The 19,106-nt window shown below is 38.5% G+C and overlaps 1 pseudogene; it reads right to left on the minus strand.

Annotated features, from left to right (window-relative positions):
- Positions 1-9,161: 9,161 nt before the first annotated feature.
- On the minus strand, positions 9,162-16,845 carry LOC142524081 (splicing factor U2af large subunit B-like; annotated as a pseudogene).
- Between the last annotated feature and the right edge of the window lie 2,261 nt (positions 16,846-19,106).

Below are 19,106 nucleotides of genomic sequence, written 5' to 3' on the forward strand. Positions count from 1 at the left end.
AAGGCCATCCACAATAATAAGGATACTTCCTACAGAGTACAGATATTTGTGGATCTCCTGTCCATGTCATCGATCAAATATTTATCTATTCAAATATCTCATATTTCACAATCAAATATCTCACACCAACCAAATATTTATGAATCTCACTGTCACTTTAATTAATATTTTATTTTTATTTAAATAAAATCATTTCATCACTTTAATTATTTTTATCTATTATTTATTTAATATTATATTATTTATTGAAATATAAAATTAAAAAATTTAATAATTACATATAATTAAATAAAAGTGAAAAAATAAAAAAAAAAAGCTGGACCCTACTAAGAGCTTGGGTCGAGCAAACTCTTCACTTGGGTCGTGCTCGAAAAAAAAAAAAAAAAAACACGACCCAAAAAAGACTCGACCCACCTCGACTCACCTCGACCCAAAAAATAAGCGTCTCAATCACATCACGCTGTCTTCAAGATATTTTTAAAAAAATAGCAATACCCGATTACAAATTTGTAACCGGATATTGTCGTGGTACACAAATCAATGGTGTGCAGTGGTGAATACTTAGATGGAGAGGATATTTAAATGAGATTGATTGGATTATATTCACCACTGTGGATGCCCTAATAATGAAACAAGACGAGCGCATCCAACATGTGTGACCTCACGGGCCATTCTTTAACTTAAATTTAGGGTTTATTGCAACTACACACGCGGTATGCATCATACGTGTGTGTGTTTCTTTTATCCTTAATTTGGAGAGATGATTTTGTCAAGCATTATTTCCCAGTTCAAGATTTATAAATGAAAATATGCACAAAATATAATATTTGAAATTTTGAATTATCATGTGTTTTAAGATTTGTTCTGAAGTCTCAATTTCCTTTAGTGCAAATATAGATAGATTATATATATAAAAAAATATCAGTTAAATTTTATTAATACAAGTACACTGAGTCCAAGCCCACAACCCCTATCACTATCAGGAATCCGAGCCCATCAAGAGGTCGAGAATTCCGAGCTCTGACGCGACTGAAAGATATGAAGATATTCTCGTTAATAGATCAAGGTCCCAATATACAAGATTCGGGTAAATCAAATCAAGATAAGGTAAGAGTCGTAGTCGTCATTGAGATAGAGTCCTAGTGTTTGAAGTCTCATATCTCGGGTAGGACTCTATCTCAGCATGAGTCCTACTCTAACAAGGTAACTAATTAATCTCTTCCTTATATAAATACCATGTATGTCTACGTTTTTACGCTCTCACATTCGCTGCCTACTTCACATTAATATATTTCTCTCCTCCTTAAGTTTACTCCTCGGACTGACTTAAGTATCGGAGGGGTCACGCCAAAAAACTCTGGCGTCCTCTAACCCTATTTATGTCTGTGTAGAGCCCAGAATTTCAACCCGGCCCAATCAGCTATACAGATTTGAAGATCCGTTCTCCAGATCGACTCGAGGTAAAATTTTGGTATCATCATATTTTATTGGTTTTTATTTTTATTTAAATAATTATTTACAAAAACTATTCCGTTGATCAAGACATGCACTTTTATTATTTTAAATAATCACACATTATTGATTAATGATTGCAAACAATTAAAAAACGTGTGAGTTCCATTTTCTAATGTTATTTATTATTCTTTACTATGAAAGTATATATTCTTCAACCTTTTTTCTTGCATCGATCCTTGTCTCGAAAAAACATAATTTAGTGGCAATCATTGGTGCAAACAAATTAAATAACATATAATTAAAGGTCATCACATGCATGCTGCACGAGATAGTTTAAATCTACCTGTTCATACATACAACTTGGTGAGTTGGTATTTGTTTGCTATTAACACACTCGAGTATGTATCCAACCTTAAAATTTAAGGGTCATTATATATATATATATATATATATTATTTATCTATCAATCGTAGTTCACTTTTATGCTCATCTTTATTTTAAAAAAACGGTCACATGTGTTCGAGTTTGATTTACGGTTGTCTCTACCAAATATGTGTGTGCCATATATTCAAAAAGAATTTTGAGTAGGGGTGATGCAGGGGTCAGATTCAAGTAGTCATAGTCAAGTATCCGACATATTTGGTGGGAAAAAAATTACCATAATCAAGTATACGGATCGACTTGGTCCATAATTAAATAAAGTCGAGGAGGACATTTGTATCACAAAATTGACATGTGAGACAGTCTCATGAAAATTTATATATATCCAGTTTATCTCCACACACATATATATTTATATTTCTCGGGTAGGGGGCATCAATAATGCCGATTTTATTGCTAATTTAATGATTTGAAGAACTTGAGTTCGAAAGAGGCGACTAAAGATATACAATACATAAGTGATATTTATAACTTTAATTGCAAATGTTTTCATTGCCAAATTTGGAGTGATCTGCATCTGGGTATGTGCGTTGAGACTGTGGTAAAGGTTTCCCCAGTTGTCCACTAGATTGAAGTGGACACTACCAAGTTAGTGTGTTTCCAGAGTGGTAAGTAGTTGTTTGAGAATAAATCTTGTAGAATCACTGCTTTAGAGACCACTCATTATGATAGATTTGCCGATGTCCTTTTCGGTAACAAAGCTTCAACTTTTGTGTCACCATTTTGATTTCCGGTCGTTAACACTGTACTTTGGATTTTGATAGTGATGTTGCTGAAATCCGATATAGTAGTTGGGAGGTCAGATTTTTATTTGGGGAGCTCGAATCGGACTTTCGAAATCTGGAAGCACAAACAAGAACGTTAGAAGAGGGCGAAAGGTTGTTCCGACGTAGCCCCTCCGACGCTCAAATCAGAGAATAAAAAACAGAGATAATAATGTGTGTAGAGTGAGTGAGTATATGAATGAATAAACAATGAATGAATCATTGTATTTAAAGGAGAAGAATAAAGTCCTGATTTGGCAGGTCTAGATTCTCAGAATCTCGGACAAGATTAGATTAAACCTTTGTGGGCGAGCTTTATTTCTGTGAGCTACTCGTTAATGTCTAAGTAGAAGCTCTCCTAGGCAGGAGCCCGTCTATAGTTTGGATCCTGTGGTAGCTCGGCTCGGCAGCTCGGCCGAGACATTTCCAATCAACACATTACCATAACCTGGAAGGTCGACTCGGTTCATGATGGGAGGTCGGCCACCTCTTTCTGATTGACGAGATTACGGGCGTTTGGGAGGTTGGCCTAGATGACCTCCCACAAGCTTCGCGTGAATGAGGTGATCTCCTGACGGGCTCTGTCATTAAGATGACCTTCTGGGACTTTCTGAATACCTTTGCGGGCTTCGCCTTTTTGGGCTTTCGAGAGTTGACCGAGCCTATCCCCTGGGGTATCAGACAGTCTTGTGTGTGTGATAGGTCTTGAATTTAAGTATTACATGATGGAACTTTGTGTTTAGTCCGGTTATTTTTTTGTAACTTGGGAACAACTTTTGAACATATATTATTGTCTTGGCATAAATCTGGCTGCTGTAAACTTTATGCAGTTCCCTGATATTTTGTTGTTTTTGTTGAGATATCAGAAAAATAAACGAGTTAACATCAGAGAAGAACATAATAAGTAATATCAACAATTGAATAAGATTGACACTAAACCTCTCAAGGATATCATTTATTTATTAATAATAACAAAAAAGACAAGATAATTGAGAATACAAAGTATTTCATTCAGAACACTCTAATTTTAACACTTATTTTCTCTCTACTAATCATAAAACACTACTTAAGAATTCTCACATTAAATCCTCTATTTCACTTCTATACTTGTGATAGTATATGAGAGGATTTCGTATTTTGGTGTGATTTTGAAATGAAAAATAGATGGGTATTTATAGGTGTAGTTTAAGAAAGAAAACAAAAAATAAAACAGCATTACTTACGTAATCAAACCAACCATTTTTTACTAACTTAAATCAATGTGTTAATTATTTGTCAAAGTATTTAGTTGAATTTCATAATGGCTTGAACATTAACAGTTCTCCCCCTCGAAACACAATTTGCGAATTGATCAGATCTAGATGCAGCTTTGCAGTATTCCGACTTCCATTTTGGCAATGAATTGGTCATCATATCATATCTGTTTTCATCTCTATGAATCTTCTCAAGCTTTAAAAACTTTTTATCCAATACATCGTGTATCCAATAATAGCGACATCAATATGTTTTGATCTTGAATGCATTGAAGTATTCCTTCCAAGATAAATTGCACTCTGACCATCAAAGAACAACTCATGTCGATCTTGCGCAAAACTTAATTCCTCTTGGTGCCAAGAATCGATCTTCTCGCTGTTTCCCCAACTGCCACTGCAGGGAGGAGATGATGCGACTAAATCCTCTCCGTTTGTCACGGTATTTGACAAGATCATGCATATACCTCCTGCATCTTTCACCACTTGACCCTTTTGGACTCGGGGACTGATGCCGCGGTCACAAATCACAATTTTCCTGGCCACAGAGAGGATTCATGGTCCCTTCCAAGCACATTGAGCTTGGTGTAAGATTGCTGCTGGAATTACTCCCATAGTATATGAGAGGATACTGCCTTTCCGCAGAAAGGCTTTTTAGTCCTTTGTAGAGCGATGTTCCAGTGAAAAATCTCTATCCATTTTGCTGGTTCGAAACACAGACGACCTTTCTCTACGAGCCCAAGAGTGAGCACATGCAATTAACAATGCAACACTACAAAATTCGCAAAAGCCTAATTCTCATGCCCATTGAGGGCTAATGTAGATATCAGGGCCATCCACGCGAATACGTCCCTCTTCGGCATTGCCTTGATAACGTCGAACGCTCTTTCAATGCATCCACATTTGCAATACATGTCCACAAAAGCTGTCCCAATTACCATATCACATTCAATTACCACTTTTCGCACATTCCTTCAGCACGTAAGGGAACGTAATACAATCAGGCAATAAATCATCGCGCAGCAAGGCTTAATACAAAATCCAGGATTCACACACACCATAAGGTGTTCTTTATTTTCACCGAATTTGCTCTGATCATCGCATTGTACATAAAAAGACTCGGTTTTGGCCCGAGATTGAAGATTTTCTTAGCATAGAGGAGAGAGTGAAGTGCATTGGAGACGGTGCAGAAGAAGAAGAGGAGGCGAGAGACGAGGAAAGATCGATTGGGGGTAAATTCCACGATATTACGATCTATGAAAGGATTTGATTGATTTTCTTACGTGGTCAAATGTTAGTCTCGGACATCGTGTTCTTGAGATCCAGCAGTTGGGATTGGATCAATTGACGCCAATCATTTTGCACAGATTTAATAGAGGTGATAACATTGGACTTTTGAACTTGATAAAAGAAACAAATTAATCATTTATGTACACACTTGATGATACCCTCGGGATAGCCCGGGTTGTGCCCGAGTCATGGACGATTCTTGTGCCCGGGGCATGGACGACCCAGGATACTGGACGGATGGCCAGAATCAGGACAAGTCGGCAGTAAGGGTTCATCAGGAGCCGGGCGGTTGAACTCCTGGGACGTCTCCTCCCCGGGCCACCGGACGCCCGGGCTCTCGTTCAAGCTCCCGGGAACTTTCTACCCGGGCCACCTCGATATGAGCATCGCACTCGAGTATACTAGCAGAATAGGATGTGGGCGACTGTCCCATCTCTGACATCAGGCCGATGGGTTGACAAAATCAGATGGGCTGGATGTGACCAGTATGAGATTTGACATGTCAGAATATAGGGTGTGCTCAGCCGTCCTACTATAATTAGTATGTAGCACGGAGAACGAGATCATCATTACTTCTCCTACTATAAATATCAGGTTTTCTCTTTAGATTTATATTCATTCATTTATTCATTCACACCAATATCACAACCATCACTTGGTTACATTGGTTCTTGACTTGAATCATTCACTGACTTAAGCATCGGAGTGGCCACGCCGGACACCCCTCCGGCGCCCATTCACGTGGTTACCTTATTGAGTGCAGGAAATCCTCTCCGCCAGGGAATGAAGCTTCTGTTTCAGATATCTACATTGCTCTTATTTTCTTCATCATTTTGATAGCAGATCCGGTGGAGCACCCGACCTGCTCACTCATTTCGCCCGGATCGCATCATTGGCTCCGTCTGTGAGAAATTGAGCTCAAGACGTAGATATGGTTTCCATTCAAAAATAAGCCCAACTCTGCTTGGCAAACATACAAGTCCGACCAGCTCGGCACTCAGATTTTACTATGTGGATTTCATATGGGCTCAAAGCTCAGCAGCTATCCCGGATTGGCAAGAAGAGCATTTGCTATGCACTCAGTAGCATACAGCTATATTAGTCACCTAATTTAGCTCAACCAGAGAAGTTTCAGTCTACAGAAAATAAATTCGGATTCAATATTTTCAGGTTAGTGATTTGATTTTTAATAAAACTAATATAGCAGGTGGAACAAAAAAGTTAAAAGCCCGGGAGGTATGATGCCCCGGCACATTCTCTAAAGTCCGGGAGGTACGAGGCCCCGACACATTCTCTTAAACCCGTAACGTACGAGGCTCCGGCACATTATCTTAAGTCTAGGAGGTATGAGGCCCCGGCACATTCTTGAAAGCCCGGGAGGTACAAGGCCCCGGCACATTATCTTAAGTCCGGGAGGTATGAGGCCCCGGCACGTTATCTTAAGTCCGGGAGGTACGAGGCCCCGGCACATTATCTTAAATCCGGGAGGTATAAGACCCCGGCACATTCTTGAAAGCCCGGGAGGTACGAGGTCCCGGCACATTATCTTAAGTCCGGGAGGTATGAGGCCCCGGCACATTCTCTTAAGCCCGGGACGTACGAGGCCCCGGCACATTATCTTAAGTCCGGGAGGTACGAGGCCCCGGCACATTCTTGAAAGCCCGAGAGGTACGACTGTACGAGACCCCGGCACATTATCTTAAGTCCGGGAGGTATGAGGCCCCGACACATTCTCTTAAGCCCGGGACGTACGAGGCCCCAGGCACATTATCTAAGCCCAGGGTTCTCAAACCTGGCTCGAGGCTCCGCACATCGGCCACTCCCAAGTCCCGAGACATGCTCCCTGGCCCAAGGCTCCGCAACTTGGTTATTCATAAGCTCAGGGTTCTCAAACCTGGCTCGGGGCTCCGCACCTCGACTACTCCCAAGTCCCGGGACATGCTCCCCGGCTCAAGGCTCCGCACCTTGGTTATTCATAAGCCCAGGATTCTCAAACCTGGCTCGGGGCTCCGCACCTCGACCACTCCCAAGTCCCAGGACATGCTCCCCGGCCCAAGCCTCCGCATCTTGGTTATTCATAAGCCCAAGGTTCTCAAACCTGGCTCGGGGCTCCGCACCTCGACCACTCCCAAGTCCCGGGACATGCTCCCTGGCCCAAGGCTCCGCACTTTGGTTATTCATAAGCCCAGGGTTCTCAAACCTGGCTCGGGGCTCCGCACCTCGACAACTCCCAAGTCTCGGGACATGCTCTCCGGCCCAAGGCTCCGCACCTTGGTAATTAATAATCCCAGGATTCTCAAACCTGGCTCGGGGCTCCGCACCTCGACCACTCTCAAGTCCCGGGACATGCTCCCCGGCCCAAGGCTCTGCACCTTGGTTATTCATAAGCCCAGGGTTCTCAAACATGGCTCGGGGCTCCGCACCTCGACCACTCCCAAGTCCCGGGACATGCTCCCTGGCCCAAGGCTCCGCACCTTGGTTATTCATAAGCCCAGGGTTTTTAAACCTGGCTCAGGGCTCCGCACCTCGACCACTCTCAAGTTTCGGGACATGCTCCCCGGCCCAAGGCTCCGCACCTTGGTTATTCATAAGCCCAGGGTTCTCAAACCTGGCTTGGGACTCCGCACTTCGACCATTCCTAAGTCCAGGTGATATGAGGCTCCAACAATCTATTTTAAAGCCCGGGAGACATGAGGTCCCGCCATTTTATCTCAAGTCCATAAGACACGAGACTCCGGCATTTCATCCCATCTCTGGGATACATGAAGCCCCCGATTCTTTTACAGACAAACTAAATATTTTCCATGATCGGGCACACAAGACTAATCGGAACAGCGAGTGTGACTCTAGCCCGACTATTTAAGGAGGGAGTGATGATACCCTCGGGATAGCCCAGGGTTGTGTCCGAGTCATGGACGATTCTTGTGCCCGGGGCATGGACGACCCAGGATACTGGATGGATGGCCAGAAACAGGACAAGTCGGCAGGAAGGGTTCATCAGGAGCCGGGCGGGTGAACTCCCGGGACGTCTCCTCCCCGAGCCACCGGACGCCCGGGCTCTCGTTCAAGCTCCCGGGAACTTTCTACCCGGGCCACCTCGATATGAGCATCGCACTCGAGTATACTAGCAGAATAGGATGTGGGCGAGTGTCCCATCTCTGACACCAGGCCGATGGGTTGACAAAATCAGATGGGCTGGATGTGATCAGTATGAGATTTGACATGTCAGAATATATTGTGTGCTCAGCCGTCCTACTATAATTAGTAGGTAGCACGGAGAACGAGGTCATCATTATTTCTCCTACTATAAATATCAGGTTCTCTCTTTACATTTATTCATTCATTCATTCACACCAATATCACAACCATCACTTGGTTACATTGGTTCTTGGCTTGAATCATTCACTGACTTAAGCATCGGAGTGGCCACGCCGGACACCCCTCCGACGCCCATTCACGTGGTTACCTTATTGAGTGCAGGAAATCCTCTCCGCCCGGGAAAAAAGCTTCTAGTATATATATCTACGTTGTTCTTATTTCCTTCATCATTTTGATAGCAGATCCGATGGAGCACCCGACCCTGCTCACTCATTTCGCCCGGATCGCATCAACACTGAAAAAATCTCATGTTTCCCAATAACATATTTGCATTTTGGCTGTCTTAACTTCTTTCCTCACTCTATTATGTAAGTTTCAAATTCACCCTGATAGTTCATATTGGTTTGTGGACAACAACACATATCTTGATGCTCCATGCTCGATCAAAAGTCATCAACATTAGATTATCTAATTAATACTATGTCTCACGTTAATTTCCTGCACTACTGGCGCCTAAGATCGAGGAAAAACAACCAAATTATGAATTATGATTTTTTAACCTCCGGGATGTCTCATCTCACATTAATTCCACCCTGGAGCCAAAAAGATTGGTAAAACCTAGTACAACAAAAAAAAAAGGAGAGAGGAAAAACTGTAAGCCCCTTCAATAGAACATAAAACTAAATGAATCGTCAACACCCGGGCATTGTTTAGATCTCCAATATTCTGATTATAGTACGACGCAGAACCGATAATTGATGTCTATCCATCGTAATCTCCCTGGGAAAACTTATCCTCAGGGAAAAACGTCGCAACGACAAAATTCGTATCAAATTTTCTCCCATTCAACCCCTGTCGAGCTCTTGCAGCACTTTCAATGTCTTCATACTCCAAGAACACCTACACAGAAGAAAATTAACCGTGACAGAGGACAATAACCAGGTAGTGAACCATATCTATCACGCTGGAGTCAGAAAAATTTAGGAGCTGGTGGGGAGATATAATACAGTTTAACAATAATAGAAATGGCCGCTAAAATTTGGAACTTCCAACAGACATCTAAAATTTGCAAATATTTTACGTGGGGCTGAATAAACCCTCAAGTCTCCCCAAGATCCACCCATGTTCACATGTGAAAAATAAATATACATCAACGTTAAAGAAATATTTACCGACGAACAAACAGTAATAACTAACCTACCTTTCCCACACCTGATGGCTCCATATTGGGGAGCGGACGAGGGATGATAACATTAACCAATGTTCCTGTACAAGTAATGTCAAAAGCTGATACCAATATTGACAATAAAAGGTTTTTGGTATGTAAGCATGATATATTTTATAATCAGAAACCAGAGATTTCTGTATCTATGTGCTTCTCGCAAATAGATTGACAGTGCGGCAAAAAATGTAATTAATAGAAATTCAAAGTAATTACCAAACTTTCCACATTCATTTCTCATGTCATATACTATATCTTCATAGTCATCATCATTCTTGAGCTCGTCTGGACTAACCGCTTCTGTTAGGCACACAACCTTGGAAGGTACTAGAGTTGGTTGTAACATGAGTCTCTGTAGAGAAGTTGGAAATTGATAAGAATCACAAGGTTAATCTAGGACTGCAGTTTTAGCAGATAGAAAAATCATAATCATATCAACAATAACAATAACAAAGGAATAACTTAGGCAAGTCATTTAATATGAATTCAATCCTTTAAATGAATGAAATTTGAAAATGATTGTGTCAAATAGCGATGCTAAACAATGGGGTATATAATGAAAGTTCATACCTGCAATGCTATTTGTTGTTGGGCATGCAACAACACACTTTCCTGCTCAGGTTTCAGTTGTGTCGTACCCTGGTTAGCACGCCTAACAGTAAGTGTTTTGTCGCCCATTTTGATCCCGTTAAGAGCAGCACAAGCGATATCTGTCACTGACAAATCCTGATAAACACAAAATGCATATCCTTTAGAGTTCCCTGTTTCTCTATCTTTCACAAGATCAAAACCCCGAAGCGGTCCAAAGGACTCCAGCAGCTCCCTGATCTGTGATTCTGTGAAATAATATGGTAAACCACCAACAAATACTCGGTCAGGACCCTCGAGCCCACCAGCTGATCCTGGTATCAACCCTACAGCCGCAAGATTCAGATTGGGATTAGGTTGACTCGGGCCAAGAGTGGCAGCCATGGAGGGGTTGTAATCACTAGATCTCCTCACTTTAAGTGGTGCTCCCTTAACAAAAACACAAAAAAAAAAATGTTACTTTTAGGCTGCTGATGCAGCAAAGTACAACACGTCATAAAAAAGGATAGGGACGTGGAACCGCTAACGGTAGATTTATATGGTCATAGACACTGAAATCCCAGTAATTTCGCAGTCATAACATCTTGAAAAGTTCAGAGCATATCCATCACCTCAAAAATAATGCCATCCAAAGCCATCGCATTACTAGCCTCTTCAACAGATCTCATCTCCACAAAAGCAAATTTCTTTTCATAGTTAATGTAAACATTCACAACAGCATCTCCTGAAATCAGAAGAGGATAGTGAGAATGCCTTCATCATGTTTCCTCTCAGCATAATTGAGTATAATCGTGTGTTGGTTGACCTGGACCAGCAGCATTGCCTCCAATAGCTGACATAACATGATTAAAGAAGGTTCCTACAGTCTGCCATTATAGAAATATAAGTATGAGAAGGAAAAATATGCAGATGAGCATCAGAAGGGGATGAAAGGTGACTAAAAGGTTAAAGAAATCTAATTACTTACTAATAATTCAAATGACAGAAATATATGAAGTAACATTCCATTTTCTCGTGCTTAAAAATGTGCAGCAAAAATTGATATACTCAAATGATTGCATTTTGATAAATACTATTAGAAGTTTTACAAATCAGACAAAAGTGATAAAAATTAAAAATTGAAGATAAGAGCTGGAATCATCTGCTATAGTGAGGTCCAAATCCAATCACTGAATGACAAACGATAATGTTATGGTGGTGGAACCATAATACCTGTTCATTAGCATAAGGGGGCAGCCCTCCAACATAGACACGCCGAGCATGTCTGGTAGCCTGAAAACATATCATTTAGGAAATGTCTTTGACAACAAAAATAACAAGAATCAAAACAAATGAATAGAGTAATCAACCTGCTGAGTCATTGCCTGAACAGGCATCATAGGGAGTGCTCCAAACTGCCATGAAATCTAGAATGTCAATCTTTCGAAGATAAGTCGCAAAGAAGGAATATGGGAAAAGGTTAAAGAACCTGTCCAGACATCAAAGGTAACATGTTTGGAAACATTCCAGGAATAGCAGAGGTTGTCCCGGGAATTTGAGCTGTGAAGGATGAGACAAGTTACTTTCACACATTAACACAACCTCCTCTTTTCTTCTTATATACATGATACAAGCAAGACGTATCCATTTTATAATATCTTATGTTCAATGATTAATCACACTTTTGGCAGATCAGTAACACAACCAAAGAAGCTATAATTGAAAGAAAAGAATTTTCCAATGACTATCAAAAATGCAAATCCTGATAGAAGATGAACGACCTGAATTTTTCTTCCTTGTACATATAAGCTACAGTAGCCGGCTCATTGTCAGCAGAGTGGGGCTAGAAGCCCGACATTGCCTTCTTAGAACATAACATAGTCCATACAAAACAACAAAAAAACACCAAACACAACAAGAAAACCAGAAAACCACTCAGATTCAATCACTAAGAAATTAATTAAATTGGAAAATAAGAACAGCCAATAAAGGGACAATTCCCAAAATTGTGATGTTGGAATTGAAGGACTAAGTAGGCTTACCAAAATGAAACCATGTATTTTGTACCAACTTTCAACACTATATCAATTGAAAATGGATGTTATCACAATAACAAAATTGTAAAACAGTAGCTTGTGTGTACCTGCTATGGCAGAAGAGACGGCGGAGACATTTGGAAGCAATGAGCCAGGAGGTGCCATGTCGAACCCACTCGTCCTTTTGCTGTAAAGTGGTATAATAAATGGCAACAAACAAGTAAGAGAATGACATTAATTAATGGTTGAGCAAGATTTTTAGACATAAAAGTACCAACAGTTCTTGTTTATCTAGCATGTAATACCATAGAAAATATAACAGAACAAAATACGATGGAAAATTGGAATCTAGTGGGTATTAACTAATGATGTCATTCATCATTCTTCACATTCAACACGATCACAAACTGGTCACTCAAAAAAGTCCGTGATTGGCTCTTGCAACCAACTGAAGCATTCCACACCACAAAACTTAAACAATGACCAGTGAGGCTTAGGGATCTTGACAAATTGGACCTAAAAACTAGTATCAATATGAAATCAGATTAGTATGAGATGACACTCTCTTTCAAAAAATATGAAGTTTCAGACAAGTAACAAAGACCTGAAGAAAAGGTGCCTCAGAAAAGCACCACTACCTCATGATTAAAGTAGCAACAATTATAGTGATACCATCCAATACTGAAAACTCTAATTCCCTGCTCTTAGTGATATAAATCTTCTGTTTTATTTGAAGCAACCATGTCTGTACCAACTGAAAAGGAATACAATCCACTATATAGCCTATTCCAACAAACAAATTCCTTAACCAGACACTTTCACTAAAATAGTTGAATATATCATCACATACCTCAATGTCAAAAAGATAAAACAGTGAATCATGGATGTCATCTTGTCAGAAAGTAAAGGTTAGCTTAGCTCTATATTTTCAATAAAAAGAGTTTGTAGCACACTCTAAGTTTTCAGCATGCTTTGTATCTGCTGTACTTTCATTGTGCCAAAGACTCAACAAATTTAGTGACTCACTAAGAAACAAGATAAATTTCTATAATAAACTACCTTTTCGAGCGTGAGCGAGATCGCGACCTTGATCTTTGCTCAGATCTAGACTTTGAACGAGACCTGGACTTGTGACTGTGTTTATCGTCCCTATCCCCGTCATAGTCTCTTCTCCTGGAAGCTCTAAAGTTATTTAAGAATCAGAAAATAATACCATCCGAATTTCAACCGATAACAAGCTAGGATACTGAGAGCTTGACACAATTCAAGATAAAGTGAATATGAGATGAGATGCAGCAAAGATGGATGGTGGCTAGCCATCAAACATTACTAATTTACCATATTACAAAAATGTGAAATAAACATAAGAAAACCATGATAAAGGATACACAATTTCCCATGCTTAAAGTTAGGATAAGATAATAAATAATGGGATGCTGTCGTGAATTCACAATATAAAAAAATAGACAAGAAACAGTTCACCGGTCATGGTCTCGCCTTCTATAATAGTCATCATCACCATCACCATCCCGAACTCTGGTCCTCTCCCTTCTCTCACTATGGTCCACATGGTGATCTCTATGATGTCGACCTCCATCCCTCTCTTTATCTCTATCCTTATCCCGATCTCTTTCCCTAGTTCCTTCTCTGTCTCGCTCCCTGTCCCTGTGCCGATGTTTATCGTGACCTCTTTCTCTTTCTTTATCTATGCTTCGGGAATGTTCCCCTCTCAAAGTCATTCTGATGGTTGTGTGATTTATGCTGCAAAAAGGGTAGCAAGAGAGAATGTAGAAACAGAAAAAAATAAAGTAAAATATTTTTTAGAAAAAATAGAAAAAAAAATTAGAAAAAATAAGGTTAAACAGTAGTTATTATATTAGCCCAACATAAAATTTAAACAAATGCTTAATAAACTAATAGAAAAAAACCACAATTATGTAAGCAGTTTCTCACATGACTATAGAGCCCCAAGGAGTAATAGGCTGCATAAGTGCCATAAAACTCATGCACTACACGCGAGACAATGCACAGGACTTGCAAAGGGAAGGTGGGAAGGTGCCCTAAAGCATAATACACTAAAATCTAAATATTTGGAAAGAAAATTGTCAAATAACATCATATTTGTATTTTACAAAGTACAGCACGATAGTGAGTGACATCAAATAACTTTTGTTGCATTTTACATCTGACTCGCCATTTCTTCATTAAAGATGTGCTATAGGTATGTTCTTGAGCCTTTAAAAGGGTTACCAAGACTCGTGCTTCATGGCCAAGGGCCTCAATAATATGACTATGCCTATGAGCAATTATCGTGGTTAAAACAAGGGCATTGGAAGACATTTGAAGTAAATTTAAGTGCAAGACAAATGATATTAAGAGTGACTAAATAATTCCGAGGTTTAGATGTAATTGAATATCTACACTTATTTTCAGTTTCGGGACTGGTTGTAATGCTTGTCTTAGTATTAGTGGGCTGCGCACTTTTTTTAGGTAATTTTTGTATTATTAGAGGGTGGCCCATTTAAATGACCAAATTGGCTTTAGTTTAAGCCCATTAGAGCTAGCTATGTTAGGGAGTTCATAAATAGGTTATGACTTGGACAATTATCATAATATTGAACCATTTTTTCCTCCAATATTCAAGTGTTTCTTGCCTTGTGAGCATTCCTCACGTTTTTTTCCTCTAATGAACTTAGTTATATTCTTGAGCATTTAAAGGGTACAAAGACTCGAGCTTCATGGTGAAGGGCCTCACTAATATGGTCTTAATCATGCCTACGACCAATTTATCATGGGTAGAACAAGGGCATTGGAAGACATTGGACATAATTTTAAGTGCAAAAGTGATGATATTAAGAGTGACTCATTCATTTTAAGGTCTAGATGTAGTTTAATTTCTATACTGATTTTCAATAACGGGACGGGTTGTAATGCGTGTCTTAGAATTAGTGCGTGCGTACTTTTTTATGCTTTTTTTTTCAATTATTATACGGTGGCCCATTTAAATGACCGAATTGGCTTTAGTTTAAGCCCAATAAACTAGCTATGTCGAGGAGTCCATAAATAGATCACGACTTAGTCAACTTTCATAATATTGAACAATTTTTTCCTCCAATATTCAAGTGTTTCTTGCCTTGTGAGCGTTCCTCGCGTTTCTTTATCCTCATAGATAGATAAAATTAATGAACTTACTAAGGAATTTCATTCCTTGTCACATTCACAGCCAGATGCTGTAGGTTTGTGTCTTGGTCGTGGGCATCGGATCTAGGTTATTTTGTGATACCATGGTTCGTGAATCTTCATAAGCAGCATTTTCAGGTACGAATGTAATTCAAGGTTTGCTGCTTTCAGTTGATAATATTTCGCTTGAAAAATTTGTTAATATGGCACGTTTTTAATATATTAAACCATTCTTGTACATAACTCTTATTGTGTCTTTCTCAAAACACATTTCCATCATTTTAAACCGAGATAGATATCTACCTATATACTATCAAATGCCACATCTCATATCTGTTCTGCTATGCTTTCGATGGCATGAAATTCAGAATCTAACGTAACAGTTGTCAGCTTTAACAGGAAAATGGAAATAAGCAACATTCTGATTCCAAAATTTTGGGATAATAGTTTTCCTCGTACGTTCTATCATTCAATCAAATGGCCATGCAGTGTCATCAACAATCAACATCTAAAAAATTTCAATCCAATTCCAGCGTTGCTGACCTGTTTGGAGCCTGAACTTGATGAGTGGTACACGCCTGCTGCTTCTAGTGATTCTGCATGTGATGGAGGATTTGAATTTCCATCAATTTCATGACTTGACATCTGCTAACGTAAAAAGATCAAAGAATAATTACTCAGCTATATTGGCATAATTAAAATTTCAGTATAAAGACAAGCAAAATTAAGGTGAAGAAAAGCTAATGTAATATGCTTAAATGTACTAAGTTTCTACTTCAATCAGAACACAACCTCTGACCACGTGGAAGCTATAATTCACTCCAAATAACTAGTAATTAAAAAGTCGATAGAAGTTCTTCAGGGGGGAAAGAAAAGTTAATCGAAGTAAACAGGTAGAAATGACCAATTAACCGACTTTCGTTGCTAAATTAGGACTCCGAATTCCAAAATAAGCTCCAAACTAAGAAGATGCGAAGTGACAGTCGCGGATGCATGTGATATTGCGCGGATTTCATCCCCGAAATGGTTTAAAAAATCAGTTCACATGGAAAAAAATAACAAAAATCACATTGATTAATCATAAACTAACAGTGATACACAAATCCACAAATCGAATGAGAAATAACAGCGTGAAGATAAAAGGGAAACAGAGAACGAGGAAGGTAGTACCTTCGCGAAGAATAACTCGCTGGGAGTGATTGAAAGCTAAGCGCTATACTATTTCCCAAAACCCTAATTTGGTGAAATCAGAACGATGGTAACGGCATAGTTAACCGAAACGATAAACGGAAAAATATAGCCCCCAGAACCATATACCAATTAAATATAAGAATGCTACATGTATCATTTTTTTTATACGTACTCGTTGCGTGCTTGTATAATATTTTTTATAATTTATTTGATTTATATTTAAATGAGAATCAAAATATAATTATAAGAAATAGTAAGGAGCTACAGTGTACTTTTGATATATAAATTAAAAAATAAAATAAAAATAAAAAAATGACCTCAACGAGAATTGAATTTATAACCTAAACCCAAAAAAATAATGATTTTATCCATTAAACCACATATAACTTGCATTAAAGTTTTAACATTTTATTAATATATATAATTACTAAAACAGACCATGACACCAAAGTTAGTTACTCTAAGTGTCTCAAACTTAATAAAGTAGTATTCGGGTCGTTACGGGCAGGATTCTTTAAGGCACGTCTCCATCTCTATACCCAAAAATCATCATATTCGATTACTCATATATTTAATCAGATAAAAAATTCTCTTCGTATCCTATTTTATTCGGGTCGGATATCGGATTTCTAATCGGATTCGGAGAAAATTAACGTCTCTAAATGAGGTTTATAAATTGGATTAAAAATGTGTTTGAGATGACAATTATCATTTCATTTTATTTGAAAAACACTTTCGAAATGGATTTAAGATGGTTTTGTTATTTCAAATGTATTTTGTAATCTTATATGCAACTAACATTGTACATGTAACATGACCTTTAAATTAATTATTTATTTTTATAAACTATGAACACTTATATTACCAATACTTGTTGTAGGTACGTGTGTAATAAATAAATAATTAAAAATTTCTTAAATAATTTAGTCAAATGTTGCCTAAAAAGAAGTTAGAACGTACTTGAACCTACATTCACATAGCACTTAATTTTTTTAAAATAGTTCAATCAAAAAAATTAAGTTTAACTAATTCTTGTAGGCAGACACCTACAATGACAATGAAATCGTGTAATTGAACTAAAATCACCTGCCCAAATATAGGAGAAATATTTTAAAAAAAAAACAAAGAAGAAGATATCTTATCGAAAAAAAATAAAATTGGTAGCGGATATTGAACTAATTAAACTATCTATCCAATGATGGCATAACGATAAAATTGAAAGAAAAACTTGATGTGATTGTCGGTTATAATATAGTAAAATAGTAAAGATTTGTAATTACTTTGTTATAATTGATAGTTATTGTTTCAATCATGTATAATCAATGGAGTTGTTCGATATCTTCATATGGATGAAGGATAAGCAGAGCAAAATGGATAGACTGAACGATTCAAACTCGTACAAAACCAAAGAAGCCGCGGAAAAGGGACTTAAAGTGAATTGGAGTGAGGCATTGTTACGAGACTTCCAAGAGGCCCAACGATCGAGCATGGTGTCTGAGCAAAATGATAATTCATGGAACTCACCGAAGACATGGACGGCACTATAGGTTAATGAGTTAAGACCGGATGTTGGTTCATCTTATAATAAAAATCTGAACAAGTTTGTTATAATAAGAGTGGTATGAAAGCATGAGGGCCAACCAATGATAGTTTTTGGGAAGAAAATTTGGAAGCCTCCCTCAGTCGTCTATAGAGAACTGACTGTCATTGATATAGGAATGGAGATCACACGAGAACATAATCTCTTTATCAACTAAATCACATCGGACTCTCTATCAGCAGTGCATGCAGTCACTCAACTAGAAGAGGAACTTAGTTATGTTGGCACATATGCTTTATATGTCAGACGATCTTTGAGTCAACTCAACATAGTGAAACCACTTTAAACCATATTCGGTGTACGACGAACTCCGTTGCAAATTCATTGACGTATTTTGCTATTTCTCACCTAACTTTATACTATCTAAACTAAATTGCAAAAAAAAATTTATGACATAAAACACATATATTAAAATGAAATAAAATTATAAACGATAAATAATTTTAGATGATTTTAAAAATAAGTATACTGTCAATTTTCATTTCAATAGGGAAAAAAAAAAAAACAGAAGATAACTTTTCAATTATAATACTCTCAACTCCCCTACATCGAAAGTCTGGATTTGTACCACAAGTATATATATCATGTAATTGAGGGACGAACAATTTTATTGGATTTAAAGAATTTCTATTGTGGCCTCGCCTGTTTCATCTCCCGACATTTTCACACATATTCGAGATTGTGATTCGTGTATGGCGTGGATGAAGAAAGTTTTTCGGATAAAATATCTTTCGTCTCGGTTTCTTTCTGTTGCCCTATATTTATTTTTCTTTTTATGTGCACATGCATCAT

The sequence above is a fragment of the Primulina tabacum genome, chromosome 14 (assembly GCF_025594145.1).
Source record: "Primulina tabacum isolate GXHZ01 chromosome 14, ASM2559414v2, whole genome shotgun sequence".
NCBI classification, from domain to species: domain Eukaryota; kingdom Viridiplantae; phylum Streptophyta; class Magnoliopsida; order Lamiales; family Gesneriaceae; genus Primulina; species Primulina tabacum.